The sequence below is a fragment of the Anomaloglossus baeobatrachus genome, unplaced genomic scaffold (assembly GCF_048569485.1).
Source record: "Anomaloglossus baeobatrachus isolate aAnoBae1 unplaced genomic scaffold, aAnoBae1.hap1 Scaffold_4113, whole genome shotgun sequence".
In the NCBI taxonomy this organism is placed as follows: Eukaryota; Metazoa; Chordata; class Amphibia; order Anura; family Aromobatidae; genus Anomaloglossus; species Anomaloglossus baeobatrachus.
The window spans coordinates 16452-37255 of record NW_027443449.1 but is presented as its reverse complement, the minus strand read 5'-3'; the positions used below and the strand labels follow the sequence as shown (position 1 = coordinate 37255).

Genomic DNA, 20804 nt, shown 5'->3' with positions numbered 1-20804 from the left:
CTACACAAGACATTTTGTCACCCAAGCCAACCCTTGAAAAGGCTGCTTTGCAGAGCCAAAACAAGAAGAATGGTGCGTTTTGCAGCCGCCGCCCACTGCAATGAATCTGAATAACTCCTCCTTTAGGGCGCAAGCAACTCCCCTCCCCCTTGCAGTCTTTCCAATTCACGATACAAAAAGACGGACAGGACAGGTTGCCTGACTTTCCGTCACTGCCACCCTTTGCCATCCTTACCCGTAGAAAGCCCTTTCATCATCCCCAAACCCTAATCTTTTCCCTTTCCTTCCCAGCCCCCAAACCCTGCCCTCTGTACCTTTCTCACCACCCGCTTCCCTTCTCCTGTCATCCCCCTACCACCCGGGAAAAAAAGAGATTGCCCCCTCCTTCCACTAGCCCACCCTCCCACCCAAAGAACAACTTCTTCTGCGCAGCTTGTTTTCTAGGCAGCAGCGCTATTGTGATGTCATCGGGGGGCATTGTGACAAGCCGCCAGTGTTCCGTCTCTTCATGTTGTGCACAGTTCAAACGGAAAATACATCAACAGGCAGACTACAGAAAAGCTTACTATCAAAGGTTAGAGGGGGGCTTTCTCAGAGGGCTTTTTACAGTTTTTCTATTCCCAATTAGCCGTTTAAGTGTACTTATTGAAAGTAGTAATTCTTTCATAGGCCGCCCTTTCTTAGTATTTGACGTTCCTTATATTGCGGTATGAGGCTTCGCAGTAGGTTGCAAACATTCATCACCCATGACTGTCCCCAATTGAGCTCAGAAGCTCAATGTCTATCATGACCTCTCTTTTAGAATGTCCAAGAGCAAGCAAACTATTCCTCCAGGAGAGGGCGCCAACAGACTACTAAAGAGATCATCATTACTCAAAGAAAACCCCAAAAACCAATGCATGATAGGAATAAACAGGTAACTTTCTTTGGAGTGGAAGCGGAGAGATCGCACCAGATGCCAATTCTAGATGTTATCACACCTGTGGTCACTGCAGCAGCAGGTGAATCCACTTTGTCCAAAAGGGATCTATTCCATTCAATTGCAAATGATCTAGATAAGACAGAGAACTGCAGCACGGGGACATAGCCGAGTTGGTCAGGTTGAGTGGTGATGAGTTTGCTATTTGGATGAATAAAGAAAGTCAAAAGTGTGAAAGATAAAAAACAAAAGGAGGAAGTGTGAAAAGTGAATGGGCCAAATTGAGGTGCATATGAAGACGTATGCTTTCTTCCAATTCATTAAATCGGGCTAATATGAATCAGGTGAATTGAGTTCTGCTTTTGGAAACTGGGTTAAGAAGGGGTGCACCGTTCCTGGAGGTACTGCAATACCAGGTCAATGCGTGGAGTGGACAGAGCAAGCTCTTTTTCCATCTCCCTGTTCTAAAAATCCATTTAATATATGGTCCCCAGATAGGGGACGTATCAGATATTAAACTGATAAGAACAGATACTACACTTGATCTTAGCCAAAAGGCCGAGAAGCGATAACCAGAATTGGTTTGGGCCTCGAGTGGCACCCTGGCCTATGCCGGACACATCTTAGGGAGAGAGAGCGAGAGGGAGACAAACCCACGCCTACACAAGACATTTTGTCACCCAAGCCAACCCTTGAAAAGGCTGCTTTGCAGAGCCAAAACAAGAAGAATGGTGCGTTTTGCAGCCGCCGCCCACTGCAATGAATCTGAATAACTCCTCCTTTAGGGCGCAAGCAACTCCCCTCCCCCTTGCAGTCTTTCCAATTCACGATACAAAAAGACGGACAGGACAGGTTGCCTGACTTTCCGTCACTGCCACCCTTTGCCATCCTTACCCGTAGAAAGCCCTTTCATCATCCCCAAACCCTAATCTTTTCCCTTTCCTTCCCAGCCCCCAAACCCTGCCCTCTGTACCTTTCTCACCACCCGCTTCCCTTCTCCTGTCATCCCCCTACCACCCGGGAAAAAAAGAGATTGCCCCCTCCTTCCACTAGCCCACCCTCCCACCCAAAGAACAACTTCTTCTGCGCAGCTTGTTTTCTAGGCAGCAGCGCTATTGTGATGTCATCGGGGGGCATTGTGACAAGCCGCCAGTGTTCCGTCTCTTCATGTTGTGCACAGTTCAAACGGAAAATACATCAACAGGCAGACTACAGAAAAGCTTACTATCAAAGGTTAGAGGGGGGCTTTCTCAGAGGGCTTTTTACAGTTTTTCTATTCCCAATTAGCCGTTTAAGTGTACTTATTGAAAGTAGTAATTCTTTCATAGGCCGCCCTTTCTTAGTATTTGACGTTCCTTATATTGCGGTATGAGGCTTCGCAGTAGGTTGCAAACATTCATCACCCATGACTGTCCCCAATTGAGCTCAGAAGCTCAATGTCTATCATGACCTCTCTTTTAGAATGTCCAAGAGCAAGCAAACTATTCCTCCAGGAGAGGGCGCCAACAGACTACTAAAGAGATCATCATTACTCAAAGAAAACCCCAAAAACCAATGCATGATAGGAATAAACAGGTAACTTTCTTTGGAGTGGAAGCGGAGAGATCGCACCAGATGCCAATTCTAGATGTTATCACACCTGTGGTCACTGCAGCAGCAGGTGAATCCACTTTGTCCAAAAGGGATCTATTCCATTCAATTGCAAATGATCTAGATAAGACAGAGAACTGCAGCACGGGGACATAGCCGAGTTGGTCAGGTTGAGTGGTGATGAGTTTGCTATTTGGATGAATAAAGAAAGTCAAAAGTGTGAAAGATAAAAATCAAAAGGAGGAAGTGTGAAAAGTGAATGGGCCAAATTGAGGTGCATATGAAGACGTATGCTTTCTTCCAATTCATTAAATCGGGCTAATATGAATCAGGTGAATTGAGTTCTGCTTTTGGAAACTGGGTTAAGAAGGGGTGCACCGTTCCTGGAGGTACTGCAATACCAGGTCAATGCGTGGAGTGGACAGAGCAAGCTCTTTTTCCATCTCCCTGTTCTAAAAATCCATTTAATATATGGTCCCCAGATAGGGGACGTATCAGATATTAAACTGATAAGAACAGATACTACACTTGATCTTAGCCAAAAGGCCGAGAAGCGATAACCAGAATTGGTTTGGGCCTCGAGTGGCACCCTGGCCTATGCCGGACACATCTTAGGGAGAGAGAGCGAGAGGGAGACAAACCCACGCCTACACAAGACATTTTGTCACCCAAGCCAACCCTTGAAAAGGCTGCTTTGCAGAGCCAAAACAAGAAGAATGGTGCGTTTTGCAGCCGCCGCCCACTGCAATGAATCTGAATAACTCCTCCTTTAGGGCGCAAGCAACTCCCCTCCCCCTTGCAGTCTTTCCAATTCACGATACAAAAAGACGGACAGGACAGGTTGCCTGACTTTCCGTCACTGCCACCCTTTGCCATCCTTACCCGTAGAAAGCCCTTTCATCATCCCCAAACCCTAATCTTTTCCCTTTCCTTCCCAGCCCCCAAACCCTGCCCTCTGTACCTTTCTCACCACCCGCTTCCCTTCTCCTGTCATCCCCCTACCACCCGGGAAAAAAAGAGATTGCCCCCTCCTTCCACTAGCCCACCCTCCCACCCAAAGAACAACTTCTTCTGCGCAGCTTGTTTTCTAGGCAGCAGCGCTATTGTGATGTCATCGGGGGGCATTGTGACAAGCCGCCAGTGTTCCGTCTCTTCATGTTGTGCACAGTTCAAACGGAAAATACATCAACAGGCAGACTACAGAAAAGCTTACTATCAAAGGTTAGAGGGGGGCTTTCTCAGAGGGCTTTTTACAGTTTTTCTATTCCCAATTAGCCGTTTAAGTGTACTTATTGAAAGTAGTAATTCTTTCATAGGCCGCCCTTTCTTAGTATTTGACGTTCCTTATATTGCGGTATGAGGCTTCGCAGTAGGTTGCAAACATTCATCACCCATGACTGTCCCCAATTGAGCTCAGAAGCTCAATGTCTATCATGACCTCTCTTTTAGAATGTCCAAGAGCAAGCAAACTATTCCTCCAGGAGAGGGCGCCAACAGACTACTAAAGAGATCATCATTACTCAAAGAAAACCCCAAAAACCAATGCATGATAGGAATAAACAGGTAACTTTCTTTGGAGTGGAAGCGGAGAGATCGCACCAGATGCCAATTCTAGATGTTATCACACCTGTGGTCACTGCAGCAGCAGGTGAATCCACTTTGTCCAAAAGGGATCTATTCCATTCAATTGCAAATGATCTAGATAAGACAGAGAACTGCAGCACGGGGACATAGCCGAGTTGGTCAGGTTGAGTGGTGATGAGTTTGCTATTTGGATGAATAAAGAAAGTCAAAAGTGTGAAAGATAAAAAACAAAAGGAGGAAGTGTGAAAAGTGAATGGGCCAAATTGAGGTGCATATGAAGACGTATGCTTTCTTCCAATTCATTAAATCGGGCTAATATGAATCAGGTGAATTGAGTTCTGCTTTTGGAAACTGGGTTAAGAAGGGGTGCACCGTTCCTGGAGGTACTGCAATACCAGGTCAATGCGTGGAGTGGACAGAGCAAGCTCTTTTTCCATCTCCCTGTTCTAAAAATCCATTTAATATATGGTCCCCAGATAGGGGACGTATCAGATATTAAACTGATAAGAACAGATTTTGATTTAATGAAGCTTTCCAAAGCACCGCAAAAATGCATGACCGAAGTCACACCAAAAACAGTGCAAAGGCTAGGATTCGTGTGGACCCCTCCGTGAGAAGAGGATCCCCAAAAATCAACCCCGTCCCTCCGAGCCAGAAGGCCACAGAGAGGGTCAGGGATCTTCGGTGCTCCCCCAAGCCGAAGCCTGGTTGAGCCTTGTTGTTGCTCCCAGCGTCCACCGAGGCATCTTACCCAAGTGGAGTAGGGAGCTACTAGTCGTTGGTTTCGCAGCCGAGACTGCCCGGACCGTCAACCGGTGTTGGTTTTTCAGCCCAAGGCTGACCGGACCTCCAACCGGGTGTTGGTTTCTCAGCCCAAGGCTGACCGGACCTCCAACCGGGTGTTGGTTTCTCAGCCCAAGGCTAACCGGACCTCCAACCGGGTGTTGGTTTCTCAGCCAAAGCTGACCCGGACCTCCAACCGGGTGTTGGTTTCTCAGCCCAAAGCTGACCGGACCTCCGACCGGGATTATAAAAATTTCCCTTCTTAGCCAGAAGACCGGGATAGGGCAATATGCTTGGAAAGTATGAATAGGCAAGGCGCGGCGTGCGACAGAGTCTGAGGCTTACCAGGGTCCCAACCTAGCAAGTTCAGACTCCCTCCAGGGTGTCCATTCCTGGGGCACATTGCACCATAACCCCCACACTTACTCAGTCTAATAGCCTTGATCCTGGTAGGGCCATGGTTTCCTCTAGATGGATATACTATCCTCCCAAAGTACTAACAAGCGCAACCTTCCAGCGTGCATTGCATCATTGTACTAAGGTGGCCGGAGCCTTAAACCACCTTTTCGAACGATACTACACTTGATCTTAGCCAAAAGGCCGAGAAGCGATAACCAGAATTGGTTTGGGCCTCGAGTGGCACCCTGGCCTATGCCGGACACATCTTAGGGAGAGAGAACGAGAGGGAGACAAACCCACGCCTACACAAGACATTTTGTCACCCAAGCCAACCCTTGAAAAGGCTGCTTTGCAGAGCCAAAACAAGAAGAATGGTGCGTTTTGCAGCCGCCGCCCACTGCAATGAATCTGAATAACTCCTCCTTTAGGGCGCAAGCAACTCCCCTCCCCCTTGCAGTCTTTCCAATTCACGATACAAAAAGACGGACAGGACAGGTTGCCTGACTTTCCGTCACTGCCACCCTTTGCCATCCTTACCCGTAGAAAGCCCTTTCATCATCCCCAAACCCTAATCTTTTCCCTTTCCTTCCCAGCCCCCAAACCCTGCCCTCTGTACCTTTCTCACCACCCGCTTCCCTTCTCCTGTCATCCCCCTACCACCCGGGAAAAAAAGAGATTGCCCCCTCCTTCCACTAGCCCACCCTCCCACCCAAAGAACAACTTCTTCTGCGCAGCTTGTTTTCTAGGCAGCAGCGCTATTGTGATGTCATCGGGGGGCATTGTGACAAGCCGCCAGTGTTCCGTCTCTTCATGTTGTGCACAGTTCAAACGGAAAATACATCAACAGGCAGACTACAGAAAAGCTTACTATCAAAGGTTAGAGGGGGGCTTTCTCAGAGGGCTTTTTACAGTTTTTCTATTCCCAATTAGCCGTTTAAGTGTACTTATTGAAAGTAGTAATTCTTTCATAGGCCGCCCTTTCTTAGTATTTGACGTTCCTTATATTGCGGTATGAGGCTTCGCAGTAGGTTGCAAACATTCATCACCCATGACTGTCCCCAATTGAGCTCAGAAGCTCAATGTCTATCATGACCTCTCTTTTAGAATGTCCAAGAGCAAGCAAACTATTCCTCCAGGAGAGGGCGCCAACAGACTACTAAAGAGATCATCATTACTCAAAGAAAACCCCAAAAACCAATGCATGATAGGAATAAACAGGTAACTTTCTTTGGAGTGGAAGCGGAGAGATCGCACCAGATGCCAATTCTAGATGTTATCACACCTGTGGTCACTGCAGCAGCAGGTGAATCCACTTTGTCCAAAAGGGATCTATTCCATTCAATTGCAAATGATCTAGATAAGACAGAGAACTGCAGCACGGGGACATAGCCGAGTTGGTCAGGTTGAGTGGTGATGAGTTTGCTATTTGGATGAATAAAGAAAGTCAAAAGTGTGAAAGATAAAAAACAAAAGGAGGAAGTGTGAAAAGTGAATGGGCCAAATTGAGGTGCATATGAAGACGTATGCTTTCTTCCAATTCATTAAATCGGGCTAATATGAATCAGGTGAATTGAGTTCTGCTTTTGGAAACTGGGTTAAGAAGGGGTGCACCGTTCCTGGAGGTACTGCAATACCAGGTCAATGCGTGGAGTGGACAGAGCAAGCTCTTTTTCCATCTCCCTGTTCTAAAAATCCATTTAATATATGGTCCCCAGATAGGGGACGTATCAGATATTAAACTGATAAGAACAGATACTACACTTGATCTTAGCCAAAAGGCCGAGAAGCGATAACCAGAATTGGTTTGGGCCTCGAGTGGCACCCTGGCCTATGCCGGACACATCTTAGGGAGAGAGAGCGAGAGGGAGACAAACCCACGCCTACACAAGACATTTTGTCACCCAAGCCAACCCTTGAAAAGGCTGCTTTGCAGAGCCAAAACAAGAAGAATGGTGCGTTTTGCAGCCGCCGCCCACTGCAATGAATCTGAATAACTCCTCCTTTAGGGCGCAAGCAACTCCCCTCCCCCTTGCAGTCTTTCCAATTCACGATACAAAAAGACGGACAGGACAGGTTGCCTGACTTTCCGTCACTGCCACCCTTTGCCATCCTTACCCGTAGAAAGCCCTTTCATCATCCCCAAACCCTAATCTTTTCCCTTTCCTTCCCAGCCCCCAAACCCTGCCCTCTGTACCTTTCTCACCACCCGCTTCCCTTCTCCTGTCATCCCCCTACCACCCGGGAAAAAAAGAGATTGCCCCCTCCTTCCACTAGCCCACCCTCCCACCCAAAGAACAACTTCTTCTGCGCAGCTTGTTTTCTAGGCAGCAGCGCTATTGTGATGTCATCGGGGGGCATTGTGACAAGCCGCCAGTGTTCCGTCTCTTCATGTTGTGCACAGTTCAAACGGAAAATACATCAACAGGCAGACTACAGAAAAGCTTACTATCAAAGGTTAGAGGGGGGCTTTCTCAGAGGGCTTTTTACAGTTTTTCTATTCCCAATTAGCCGTTTAAGTGTACTTATTGAAAGTAGTAATTCTTTCATAGGCCGCCCTTTCTTAGTATTTGACGTTCCTTATATTGCGGTATGAGGCTTCGCAGTAGGTTGCAAACATTCATCACCCATGACTGTCCCCAATTGAGCTCAGAAGCTCAATGTCTATCATGACCTCTCTTTTAGAATGTCCAAGAGCAAGCAAACTATTCCTCCAGGAGAGGGCGCCAACAGACTACTAAAGAGATCATCATTACTCAAAGAAAACCCCAAAAACCAATGCATGATAGGAATAAACAGGTAACTTTCTTTGGAGTGGAAGCGGAGAGATCGCACCAGATGCCAATTCTAGATGTTATCACACCTGTGGTCACTGCAGCAGCAGGTGAATCCACTTTGTCCAAAAGGGATCTATTCCATTCAATTGCAAATGATCTAGATAAGACAGAGAACTGCAGCACGGGGACATAGCCGAGTTGGTCAGGTTGAGTGGTGATGAGTTTGCTATTTGGATGAATAAAGAAAGTCAAAAGTGTGAAAGATAAAAAACAAAAGGAGGAAGTGTGAAAAGTGAATGGGCCAAATTGAGGTGCATATGAAGACGTATGCTTTCTTCCAATTCATTAAATCGGGCTAATATGAATCAGGTGAATTGAGTTCTGCTTTTGGAAACTGGGTTAAGAAGGGGTGCACCGTTCCTGGAGGTACTGCAATACCAGGTCAATGCGTGGAGTGGACAGAGCAAGCTCTTTTTCCATCTCCCTGTTCTAAAAATCCATTTAATATATGGTCCCCAGATAGGGGACGTATCAGATATTAAACTGATAAGAACAGATACTACACTTGATCTTAGCCAAAAGGCCGAGAAGCGATAACCAGAATTGGTTTGGGCCTCGAGTGGCACCCTGGCCTATGCCGGACACATCTTAGGGAGAGAGAGCGAGAGGGAGACAAACCCACGCCTACACAAGACATTTTGTCACCCAAGCCAACCCTTGAAAAGGCTGCTTTGCAGAGCCAAAACAAGAAGAATGGTGCGTCTTGCAGCCGCCGCCCACTGCAATGAATCTGAATAACTCCTCCTTTAGGGCGCAAGCAACTCCCCTCCCCCTTGCAGTCTTTCCAATTCACGATACAAAAAGACGGACAGGACAGGTTGCCTGACTTTCCGTCACTGCCACCCTTTGCCATCCTTACCCGTAGAAAGCCCTTTCATCATCCCCAAACCCTAATCTTTTCCCTTTCCTTCCCAGCCCCCAAACCCTGCCCTCTGTACCTTTCTCACCACCCGCTTCCCTTCTCCTGTCATCCCCCTACCACCCGGGAAAAAAAGAGATTGCCCCCTCCTTCCACTAGCCCACCCTCCCACCCAAAGAACAACTTCTTCTGCGCAGCTTGTTTTCTAGGCAGCAGCGCTATTGTGATGTCATCGGGGGGCATTGTGACAAGCCGCCAGTGTTCCGTCTCTTCATGTTGTGCACAGTTCAAACGGAAAATACATCAACAGGCAGACTACAGAAAAGCTTACTATCAAAGGTTAGAGGGGGGCTTTCTCAGAGGGCTTTTTACAGTTTTTCTATTCCCAATTAGCCGTTTAAGTGTACTTATTGAAAGTAGTAATTCTTTCATAGGCCGCCCTTTCTTAGTATTTGACGTTCCTTATATTGCGGTATGAGGCTTCGCAGTAGGTTGCAAACATTCATCACCCATGACTGTCCCCAATTGAGCTCAGAAGCTCAATGTCTATCATGACCTCTCTTTTAGAATGTCCAAGAGCAAGCAAACTATTCCTCCAGGAGAGGGCGCCAACAGACTACTAAAGAGATCATCATTACTCAAAGAAAACCCCAAAAACCAATGCATGATAGGAATAAACAGGTAACTTTCTTTGGAGTGGAAGCGGAGAGATCGCACCAGATGCCAATTCTAGATGTTATCACACCTGTGGTCACTGCAGCAGCAGGTGAATCCACTTTGTCCAAAAGGGATCTATTCCATTCAATTGCAAATGATCTAGATAAGACAGAGAACTGCAGCACGGGGACATAGCCGAGTTGGTCAGGTTGAGTGGTGATGAGTTTGCTATTTGGATGAATAAAGAAAGTCAAAAGTGTGAAAGATAAAAAACAAAAGGAGGAAGTGTGAAAAGTGAATGGGCCAAATTGAGGTGCATATGAAGACGTATGCTTTCTTCCAATTCATTAAATCGGGCTAATATGAATCAGGTGAATTGAGTTCTGCTTTTGGAAACTGGGTTAAGAAGGGGTGCACCGTTCCTGGAGGTACTGCAATACCAGGTCAATGCGTGGAGTGGACAGAGCAAGCTCTTTTTCCATCTCCCTGTTCTAAAAATCCATTTAATATATGGTCCCCAGATAGGGGACGTATCAGATATTAAACTGATAAGAACAGATACTACACTTGATCTTAGCCAAAAGGCCGAGAAGCGATAACCAGAATTGGTTTGGGCCTCGAGTGGCACCCTGGCCTATGCCGGACACATCTTAGGGAGAGAGAGCGAGAGGGAGACAAACCCACGCCTACACAAGACATTTTGTCACCCAAGCCAACCCTTGAAAAGGCTGCTTTGCAGAGCCAAAACAAGAAGAATGGTGCGTTTTGCAGCCGCCGCCCACTGCAATGAATCTGAATAACTCCTCCTTTAGGGCGCAAGCAACTCCCCTCCCCCTTGCAGTCTTTCCAATTCACGATACAAAAAGACGGACAGGACAGGTTGCCTGACTTTCCGTCACTGCCACCCTTTGCCATCCTTACCCGTAGAAAGCCCTTTCATCATCCCCAAACCCTAATCTTTTCCCTTTCCTTCCCAGCCCCCAAACCCTGCCCTCTGTACCTTTCTCACCACCCGCTTCCCTTCTCCTGTCATCCCCCTACCACCCGGGAAAAAAAGAGATTGCCCCCTCCTTCCACTAGCCCACCCTCCCACCCAAAGAACAACTTCTTCTGCGCAGCTTGTTTTCTAGGCAGCAGCGCTATTGTGATGTCATCGGGGGGCATTGTGACAAGCCGCCAGTGTTCCGTCTCTTCATGTTGTGCACAGTTCAAACGGAAAATACATCAACAGGCAGACTACAGAAAAGCTTACTATCAAAGGTTAGAGGGGGGCTTTCTCAGAGGGCTTTTTACAGTTTTTCTATTCCCAATTAGCCGTTTAAGTGTACTTATTGAAAGTAGTAATTCTTTCATAGGCCGCCCTTTCTTAGTATTTGACGTTCCTTATATTGCGGTATGAGGCTTCGCAGTAGGTTGCAAACATTCATCACCCATGACTGTCCCCAATTGAGCTCAGAAGCTCAATGTCTATCATGACCTCTCTTTTAGAATGTCCAAGAGCAAGCAAACTATTCCTCCAGGAGAGGGCGCCAACAGACTACTAAAGAGATCATCATTACTCAAAGAAAACCCCAAAAACCAATGCATGATAGGAATAAACAGGTAACTTTCTTTGGAGTGGAAGCGGAGAGATCGCACCAGATGCCAATTCTAGATGTTATCACACCTGTGGTCACTGCAGCAGCAGGTGAATCCACTTTGTCCAAAAGGGATCTATTCCATTCAATTGCAAATGATCTAGATAAGACAGAGAACTGCAGCACGGGGACATAGCCGAGTTGGTCAGGTTGAGTGGTGATGAGTTTGCTATTTGGATGAATAAAGAAAGTCAAAAGTGTGAAAGATAAAAAACAAAAGGAGGAAGTGTGAAAAGTGAATGGGCCAAATTGAGGTGCATATGAAGACGTATGCTTTCTTCCAATTCATTAAATCGGGCTAATATGAATCAGGTGAATTGAGTTCTGCTTTTGGAAACTGGGTTAAGAAGGGGTGCACCGTTCCTGGAGGTACTGCAATACCAGGTCAATGCGTGGAGTGGACAGAGCAAGCTCTTTTTCCATCTCCCTGTTCTAAAAATCCATTTAATATATGGTCCCCAGATAGGGGACGTATCAGATATTAAACTGATAAGAACAGATACTACACTTGATCTTAGCCAAAAGGCCGAGAAGCGATAACCAGAATTGGTTTGGGCCTCGAGTGGCACCCTGGCCTATGCCGGACACATCTTAGGGAGAGAGAGCGAGAGGGAGACAAACCCACGCCTACACAAGACATTTTGTCACCCAAGCCAACCCTTGAAAAGGCTGCTTTGCAGAGCCAAAACAAGAAGAATGGTGCGTTTTGCAGCCGCCGCCCACTGCAATGAATCTGAATAACTCCTCCTTTAGGGCGCAAGCAACTCCCCTCCCCCTTGCAGTCTTTCCAATTCACGATACAAAAAGACGGACAGGACAGGTTGCCTGACTTTCCGTCACTGCCACCCTTTGCCATCCTTACCCGTAGAAAGCCCTTTCATCATCCCCAAACCCTAATCTTTTCCCTTTCCTTCCCAGCCCCCAAACCCTGCCCTCTGTACCTTTCTCACCACCCGCTTCCCTTCTCCTGTCATCCCCCTACCACCCGGGAAAAAAAGAGATTGCCCCCTCCTTCCACTAGCCCACCCTCCCACCCAAAGAACAACTTCTTCTGCGCAGCTTGTTTTCTAGGCAGCAGCGCTATTGTGATGTCATCGGGGGGCATTGTGACAAGCCGCCAGTGTTCCGTCTCTTCATGTTGTGCACAGTTCAAACGGAAAATACATCAACAGGCAGACTACAGAAAAGCTTACTATCAAAGGTTAGAGGGGGGCTTTCTCAGAGGGCTTTTTACAGTTTTTCTATTCCCAATTAGCCGTTTAAGTGTACTTATTGAAAGTAGTAATTCTTTCATAGGCCGCCCTTTCTTAGTATTTGACGTTCCTTATATTGCGGTATGAGGCTTCGCAGTAGGTTGCAAACATTCATCACCCATGACTGTCCCCAATTGAGCTCAGAAGCTCAATGTCTATCATGACCTCTCTTTTAGAATGTCCAAGAGCAAGCAAACTATTCCTCCAGGAGAGGGCGCCAACAGACTACTAAAGAGATCATCATTACTCAAAGAAAACCCCAAAAACCAATGCATGATAGGAATAAACAGGTAACTTTCTTTGGAGTGGAAGCGGAGAGATCGCACCAGATGCCAATTCTAGATGTTATCACACCTGTGGTCACTGCAGCAGCAGGTGAATCCACTTTGTCCAAAAGGGATCTATTCCATTCAATTGCAAATGATCTAGATAAGACAGAGAACTGCAGCACGGGGACATAGCCGAGTTGGTCAGGTTGAGTGGTGATGAGTTTGCTATTTGGATGAATAAAGAAAGTCAAAAGTGTGAAAGATAAAAAACAAAAGGAGGAAGTGTGAAAAGTGAATGGGCCAAATTGAGGTGCATATGAAGACGTATGCTTTCTTCCAATTCATTAAATCGGGCTAATATGAATCAGGTGAATTGAGTTCTGCTTTTGGAAACTGGGTTAAGAAGGGGTGCACCGTTCCTGGAGGTACTGCAATACCAGGTCAATGCGTGGAGTGGACAGAGCAAGCTCTTTTTCCATCTCCCTGTTCTAAAAATCCATTTAATATATGGTCCCCAGATAGGGGACGTATCAGATATTAAACTGATAAGAACAGATACTACACTTGATCTTAGCCAAAAGGCCGAGAAGCGATAACCAGAATTGGTTTGGGCCTCGAGTGGCACCCTGGCCTATGCCGGACACATCTTAGGGAGAGAGAGCGAGAGGGAGACAAACCCACGCCTACACAAGACATTTTGTCACCCAAGCCAACCCTTGAAAAGGCTGCTTTGCAGAGCCAAAACAAGAAGAATGGTGCGTTTTGCAGCCGCCGCCCACTGCAATGAATCTGAATAACTCCTCCTTTAGGGCGCAAGCAACTCCCCTCCCCCTTGCAGTCTTTCCAATTCACGATACAAAAAGACGGACAGGACAGGTTGCCTGACTTTCCGTCACTGCCACCCTTTGCCATCCTTACCCGTAGAAAGCCCTTTCATCATCCCCAAACCCTAATCTTTTCCCTTTCCTTCCCAGCCCCCAAACCCTGCCCTCTGTACCTTTCTCACCACCCGCTTCCCTTCTCCTGTCATCCCCCTACCACCCGGGAAAAAAAAGAGATTGCCCCCTCCTTCCACTAGCCCACCCTCCCACCCAAAGAACAACTTCTTCTGCGCAGCTTGTTTTCTAGGCAGCAGCGCTATTGTGATGTCATCGGGGGGCATTGTGACAAGCCGCCAGTGTTCCGTCTCTTCATGTTGTGCACAGTTCAAACGGAAAATACATCAACAGGCAGACTACAGAAAAGCTTACTATCAAAGGTTAGAGGGGGGCTTTCTCAGAGGGCTTTTTACAGTTTTTCTATTCCCAATTAGCCGTTTAAGTGTACTTATTGAAAGTAGTAATTCTTTCATAGGCCGCCCTTTCTTAGTATTTGACGTTCCTTATATTGCGGTATGAGGCTTCGCAGTAGGTTGCAAACATTCATCACCCATGACTGTCCCCAATTGAGCTCAGAAGCTCAATGTCTATCATGACCTCTCTTTTAGAATGTCCAAGAGCAAGCAAACTATTCCTCCAGGAGAGGGCGCCAACAGACTACTAAAGAGATCATCATTACTCAAAGAAAACCCCAAAAACCAATGCATGATAGGAATAAACAGGTAACTTTCTTTGGAGTGGAAGCGGAGAGATCGCACCAGATGCCAATTCTAGATGTTATCACACCTGTGGTCACTGCAGCAGCAGGTGAATCCACTTTGTCCAAAAGGGATCTATTCCATTCAATTGCAAATGATCTAGATAAGACAGAGAACTGCAGCACGGGGACATAGCCGAGTTGGTCAGGTTGAGTGGTGATGAGTTTGCTATTTGGATGAATAAAGAAAGTCAAAAGTGTGAAAGATAAAAAACAAAAGGAGGAAGTGTGAAAAGTGAATGGGCCAAATTGAGGTGCATATGAAGACGTATGCTTTCTTCCAATTCATTAAATCGGGCTAATATGAATCAGGTGAATTGAGTTCTGCTTTTGGAAACTGGGTTAAGAAGGGGTGCACCGTTCCTGGAGGTACTGCAATACCAGGTCAATGCGTGGAGTGGACAGAGCAAGCTCTTTTTCCATCTCCCTGTTCTAAAAATCCATTTAATATATGGTCCCCAGATAGGGGACGTATCAGATATTAAACTGATAAGAACAGATACTACACTTGATCTTAGCCAAAAGGCCGAGAAGCGATAACCAGAATTGGTTTGGGCCTCGAGTGGCACCCTGGCCTATGCCGGACACATCTTAGGGAGAGAGAGCGAGAGGGAGACAAACCCACGCCTACACAAGACATTTTGTCACCCAAGCCAACCCTTGAAAAGGCTGCTTTGCAGAGCCAAAACAAGAAGAATGGTGCGTTTTGCAGCCGCCGCCCACTGCAATGAATCTGAATAACTCCTCCTTTAGGGCGCAAGCAACTCCCCTCCCCCTTGCAGTCTTTCCAATTCACGATACAAAAAGACGGACAGGACAGGTTGCCTGACTTTCCGTCACTGCCACCCTTTGCCATCCTTACCCGTAGAAAGCCCTTTCATCATCCCCAAACCCTAATCTTTTCCCTTTCCTTCCCAGCCCCCAAACCCTGCCCTCTGTACCTTTCTCACCACCCGCTTCCCTTCTCCTGTCATCCCCCTACCACCCGGGAAAAAAAGAGATTGCCCCCTCCTTCCACTAGCCCACCCTCCCACCCAAAGAACAACTTCTTCTGCGCAGCTTGTTTTCTAGGCAGCAGCGCTATTGTGATGTCATCGGGGGGCATTGTGACAAGCCGCCAGTGTTCCGTCTCTTCATGTTGTGCACAGTTCAAACGGAAAATACATCAACAGGCAGACTACAGAAAAGCTTACTATCAAAGGTTAGAGGGGGGCTTTCTCAGAGGGCTTTTTACAGTTTTTCTATTCCCAATTAGCCGTTTAAGTGTACTTATTGAAAGTAGTAATTCTTTCATAGGCCGCCCTTTCTTAGTATTTGACGTTCCTTATATTGCGGTATGAGGCTTCGCAGTAGGTTGCAAACATTCATCACCCATGACTGTCCCCAATTGAGCTCAGAAGCTCAATGTCTATCATGACCTCTCTTTTAGAATGTCCAAGAGCAAGCAAACTATTCCTCCAGGAGAGGGCGCCAACAGACTACTAAAGAGATCATCATTACTCAAAGAAAACCCCAAAAACCAATGCATGATAGGAATAAACAGGTAACTTTCTTTGGAGTGGAAGCGGAGAGATCGCACCAGATGCCAATTCTAGATGTTATCACACCTGTGGTCACTGCAGCAGCAGGTGAATCCACTTTGTCCAAAAGGGATCTATTCCATTCAATTGCAAATGATCTAGATAAGACAGAGAACTGCAGCACGGGGACATAGCCGAGTTGGTCAGGTTGAGTGGTGATGAGTTTGCTATTTGGATGAATAAAGAAAGTCAAAAGTGTGAAAGATAAAAAACAAAAGGAGGAAGTGTGAAAAGTGAATGGGCCAAATTGAGGTGCATATGAAGACGTATGCTTTCTTCCAATTCATTAAATCGGGCTAATATGAATCAGGTGAATTGAGTTCTGCTTTTGGAAACTGGGTTAAGAAGGGGTGCACCGTTCCTGGAGGTACTGCAATACCAGGTCAATGCGTGGAGTGGACAGAGCAAGCTCTTTTTCCATCTCCCTGTTCTAAAAATCCATTTAATATATGGTCCCCAGATAGGGGACGTATCAGATATTAAACTGATAAGAACAGATACTACACTTGATCTTAGCCAAAAGGCCGAGAAGCGATAACCAGAATTGGTTTGGGCCTCGAGTGGCACCCTGGCCTATGCCGGACACATCTTAGGGAGAGAGAGCGAGAGGGAGACAAACCCACGCCTACACAAGACATTTTGTCACCCAAGCCAACCCTTGAAAAGGCTGCTTTGCAGAGCCAAAACAAGAAGAATGGTGCGTTTTGCAGCCGCCGCCCACTGCAATGAATCTGAATAACTCCTCCTTTAGGGCGCAAGCAACTCCCCTCCCCCTTGCAGTCTTTCCAATTCACGATACAAAAAGACGGACAGGACAGGTTGCCTGACTTTCCGTCACTGCCACCCTTTGCCATCCTTACCCGTAGAAAGCCCTTTCATCATCCCCAAACCCTAATCTTTTCCCTTTCCTTCCCAGCCCCCAAACCCTGCCCTCTGTACCTTTCTCACCACCCGCTTCCCTTCTCCTGTCATCCCCCTACCACCCGGGAAAAAAAGAGATTGCCCCCTCCTTCCACTAGCCCACCCTCCCACCCAAAGAACAACTTCTTCTGCGCAGCTTGTTTTCTAGGCAGCAGCGCTATTGTGATGTCATCGGGGGGCATTGTGACAAGCCGCCAGTGTTCCGTCTCTTCATGTTGTGCACAGTTCAAACGGAAAATACATCAACAGGCAGACTACAGAAAAGCTTACTATCAAAGGTTAGAGGGGGGCTTTCTCAGAGGGCTTTTTACAGTTTTTCTATTCCCAATTAGCCGTTTAAGTGTACTTATTGAAAGTAGTAATTCTTTCATAGGCCGCCCTTTCTTAGTATTTGACGTTCCTTATATTGCGGTATGAGGCTTCGCAGTAGGTTGCAAACATTCATCACCCATGACTGTCCCCAATTGAGCTCAGAAGCTCAATGTCTATCATGACCTCTCTTTTAGAATGTCCAAGAGCAAGCAAACTATTCCTCCAGGAGAGGGCGCCAACAGACTACTAAAGAGATCATCATTACTCAAAGAAAACCCCAAAAACCAATGCATGATAGGAATAAACAGGTAACTTTCTTTGGAGTGGAAGCGGAGAGATCGCACCAGATGCCAATTCTAGATGTTATCACACCTGTGGTCACTGCAGCAGCAGGTGAATCCACTTTGTCCAAAAGGGATCTATTCCATTCAATTGCAAATGATCTAGATAAGACAGAGAACTGCAGCACGGGGACATAGCCGAGTTGGTCAGGTTGAGTGGTGATGAGTTTGCTATTTGGATGAATAAAGAAAGTCAAAAGTGTGAAAGATAAAAAACAAAAGGAGGAAGTGTGAAAAGTGAATGGGCCAAATTGAGGTGCATATGAAGACGTATGCTTTCTTCCAATTCATTAAATCGGGCTAATATGAATCAGGTGAATTGAGTTCTGCTTTTGGAAACTGGGTTAAGAAGGGGTGCACCGTTCCTGGAGGTACTGCAATACCAGGTCAATGCGTGGAGTGGACAGAGCAAGCTCTTTTTCCATCTCCCTGTTCTAAAAATCCATTTAATATATGGTCCCCAGATAGGGGACGTATCAGATATTAAACTGATAAGAACAGATACTACACTTGATCTTAGCCAAAAGGCCGAGAAGCGATAACCAGAATTGGTTTGGGCCTCGAGTGGCACCCTGGCCTATGCCGGACACATCTTAGGGAGAGAGAGCGAGAGGGAGACAAACCCACGCCTACACAAGACATTTTGTCACCCAAGCCAACCCTTGAAAAGGCTGCTTTGCAGAGCCAAAACAAGAAGAATGGTGCGTTTTGCAGCCGCCGCCCACTGCAATGAATCTGAATAACTCCTCCTTTAGGGCGCAAGCAACTCCCCTCCCCCTTGCAGTCTTTCCAATTCACGATACAAAAAGACGGACAGGACAGGTTGCCTGACTTTCCGTCACTGCCACCCTTTGCCATCCTTACCCGTAGAAAGCCCTTTCATCATCCCCAAACCCTAATCTTTTCCCTTTCCTTCCCAGCCCCCAAACCCTGCCCTCTGTACCTTTCTCACCACCCGCTTCCCTTCTCCTGTCATCCCCCTACCACCCGGGAAAAAAAGAGATTGCCCCCTCCTTCCACTAGCCCACCCTCCCACCCAAAGAACAACTTCTTCTGCGCAGCTTGTTTTCTAGGCAGCAGCGCTATTGTGATGTCATCGGGGGGCATTGTGACAAGCCGCCAGTGTTCCGTCTCTTCATGTTGTGCACAGTTCAAACGGAAAATACATCAACAGGCAGACTACAGAAAAGCTTACTATCAAAGGTTAGAGGGGGGCTTTCTCAGAGGGCTTTTTACAGTTTTTCTATTCCCAATTAGCCGTTTAAGTGTACTTATTGAAAGTAGTAATTCTTTCATAGGCCGCCCTTTCTTAGTATTTGACGTTCCTTATATTGCGGTATGAGGCTTCGCAGTAGGTTGCAAACATTCATCACCCATGACTGTCCCCAATTGAGCTCAGAAGCTCAATGTCTATCATGACCTCTCTTTTAGAATGTCCAAGAGCAAGCAAACTATTCCTCCAGGAGAGGGCGCCAACAGACTACTAAAGAGATCATCATTACTCAAAGAAAACCCCAAAAACCAATGCATGATAGGAATAAACAGGTAACTTTCTTTGGAGTGGAAGCGGAGAGATCGCACCAGATGCCAATTCTAGATGTTATCACACCTGTGGTCACTGCAGCAGCAGGTGAATCCACTTTGTCCAAAAGGGATCTATTCCATTCAATTGCAAATGATCTAGATAAGACAGAGAACTGCAGCACGGGGACATAGCCGAGTTGGTCAGGTTGAGTGGTGATGAGTTTGCTATTTGGATGAATAAAGAAAGTCAAAAGTGTGAAAGATAAAAAACAAAAGGAGGAAGTGTGAAAAGTGAATGGGCCAAATTGAGGTGCATATGAAGACGTATGCTTTCTTCCAATTCATTAAATCGGGCTAATATGAATCAGGTGAATTGAGTTCTGCTTTTGGAAACTGGGTTAAGAAGGGGTGCACCGTTCCTGGAGGTACTGCAATACCAGGTCAATGCGTGGAGTGGACAGAGCAAGCTCTTTTTCCATCTCCCTGTTCTAAAAATCCATTTAATATATGGTCCCCAGATAGGGGACGTATCAGATATTAAACTGATAAGAACAGATACTACACTTGATCTTAGCCAAAAGGCCGAGAAGCGATAACCAGAATTGGTTTGGGCCTCGAGTGGCACCCTGGCCTATGCCGGACACATCTTAGGGAGAGAGAGCGAGAGGGAGACAAACCCACGCCTACACAAGACATTTTGTCACCCAAGCCAACCCTTGAAAAGGCTGCTTTGCAGAGCCAAAACAAGAAGAATGGTGCGTTTTGCAGCCGCCGCCCACTGCAATGAATCTGAATAACTCCTCCTTTAGGGCGCAAGCAACTCCCCTCCCCCTTGCAGTCTTTCCAATTCACGATACAAAAAGACGGACAGGACAGGTTGCCTGACTTTCCGTCACTGCCACCCTTTGCCATCCTTACCCGTAGAAAGCCCTTTCATCATCCCCAAACCCTAATCTTTTCCCTTTCCTTCCCAGCCCCCAAACCCTGCCCTCTGTACCTTTCTCACCACCCGCTTCCCTTCTCCTGTCATCCCCCTACCACCCGGGAAAAAAAGAGATTGCCCCCTCCTTCCACTAGCCCACCCTCCCACCCAAAGAACAACTTCTTCTGCGCAGCTTGTTTTCTAGGCAGCAGCGCTATTGTGATGTCATCGGGGGGCATTGTGACAAGCCGCCAGTGTTCCGTCTCTTCATGTTGTGCACAGTTCAAACGGAAAATACATCAACAGGCAGACTACAGAAAAGCTTACTATCAAAGGTTAGAGGGGGGCTTTCTCAGAGGGCTTTTTACAGTTTTTCTATTCCCAATTAGCCGTTTAAGTGTACTTATTGAAAGTAGTAATTCTTTCATAGGCCGCCCTTTCTTAGTATTTGACGTTCCTTATATTGCGGTATGAGGCTTCGCAGTAGGTTGCAAACATTCATCACCCATGACTGTCCCCAATTGAGCTCAGAAGCTCAATGTCTATCATGACCTCTCTTTTAGAATGTCCAAGAGCAAGCAAACTATTCCTCCAGGAGAGGGCGCCAACAGACTACTAAAGAGATCATCATTACTCAAAGAAAACCCCAAAAACCAATGCATGATAGGAATAAACAGGTAACTTTCTTTGGAGTGGAAGCGGAGAGATCGCACCAGATGCCAATTCTAGATGTTATCACACCTGTGGTCACTGCAGCAGCAGGTGAATCCACTTTGTCCAAAAGG

General features: G+C 46.7%; 12 non-coding genes and 1 pseudogene across 12 annotated transcripts; all 13 read right to left on the bottom strand.

The window, feature by feature from the left end:
• Positions 1 to 1298: 1298 nt before the first annotated feature.
• LOC142277614 (U2 spliceosomal RNA) lies at positions 1299 to 1489 on the bottom strand. Its single transcript, XR_012740745.1, has one exon. It is a non-coding gene; the product is annotated as a U2 spliceosomal RNA (small nuclear RNA).
• Positions 1490 to 2876: 1387 nt separating this feature from the next.
• On the bottom strand, positions 2877 to 3067 carry LOC142277613 (U2 spliceosomal RNA). The gene has a single exon (XR_012740744.1). It is a non-coding gene; the product is annotated as a U2 spliceosomal RNA (small nuclear RNA).
• A 1387-nt stretch (positions 3068 to 4454) lies between these two features.
• Positions 4455 to 4649, bottom strand: LOC142277623 (U2 spliceosomal RNA). The gene has a single exon (XR_012740753.1). It is a non-coding gene; the product is annotated as a U2 spliceosomal RNA (small nuclear RNA).
• Positions 4650 to 5346: 697 nt separating this feature from the next.
• Positions 5347 to 5488, bottom strand: LOC142277624 (U2 spliceosomal RNA; annotated as a pseudogene).
• A 1387-nt stretch (positions 5489 to 6875) lies between these two features.
• On the bottom strand, positions 6876 to 7066 carry LOC142277612 (U2 spliceosomal RNA). The gene has a single exon (XR_012740743.1). It is a non-coding gene; the product is annotated as a U2 spliceosomal RNA (small nuclear RNA).
• Positions 7067 to 8453: 1387 nt separating this feature from the next.
• LOC142277611 (U2 spliceosomal RNA) lies at positions 8454 to 8644 on the bottom strand. The gene has a single exon (XR_012740742.1). It is a non-coding gene; the product is annotated as a U2 spliceosomal RNA (small nuclear RNA).
• Positions 8645 to 10031: 1387 nt separating this feature from the next.
• Positions 10032 to 10222, bottom strand: LOC142277609 (U2 spliceosomal RNA). Its single transcript, XR_012740741.1, has one exon. It is a non-coding gene; the product is annotated as a U2 spliceosomal RNA (small nuclear RNA).
• A 1387-nt stretch (positions 10223 to 11609) lies between these two features.
• On the bottom strand, positions 11610 to 11800 carry LOC142277608 (U2 spliceosomal RNA). The gene has a single exon (XR_012740740.1). It is a non-coding gene; the product is annotated as a U2 spliceosomal RNA (small nuclear RNA).
• Positions 11801 to 13187: 1387 nt separating this feature from the next.
• On the bottom strand, positions 13188 to 13378 carry LOC142277606 (U2 spliceosomal RNA). The gene has a single exon (XR_012740738.1). It is a non-coding gene; the product is annotated as a U2 spliceosomal RNA (small nuclear RNA).
• Positions 13379 to 14766: 1388 nt separating this feature from the next.
• LOC142277605 (U2 spliceosomal RNA) lies at positions 14767 to 14957 on the bottom strand. Its single transcript, XR_012740737.1, has one exon. It is a non-coding gene; the product is annotated as a U2 spliceosomal RNA (small nuclear RNA).
• A 1387-nt stretch (positions 14958 to 16344) lies between these two features.
• Positions 16345 to 16535, bottom strand: LOC142277604 (U2 spliceosomal RNA). Its single transcript, XR_012740736.1, has one exon. It is a non-coding gene; the product is annotated as a U2 spliceosomal RNA (small nuclear RNA).
• Positions 16536 to 17922: 1387 nt separating this feature from the next.
• Positions 17923 to 18113, bottom strand: LOC142277603 (U2 spliceosomal RNA). Its single transcript, XR_012740735.1, has one exon. It is a non-coding gene; the product is annotated as a U2 spliceosomal RNA (small nuclear RNA).
• A 1387-nt stretch (positions 18114 to 19500) lies between these two features.
• LOC142277602 (U2 spliceosomal RNA) lies at positions 19501 to 19691 on the bottom strand. The gene has a single exon (XR_012740734.1). It is a non-coding gene; the product is annotated as a U2 spliceosomal RNA (small nuclear RNA).
• Between the last annotated feature and the right edge of the window lie 1113 nt (positions 19692 to 20804).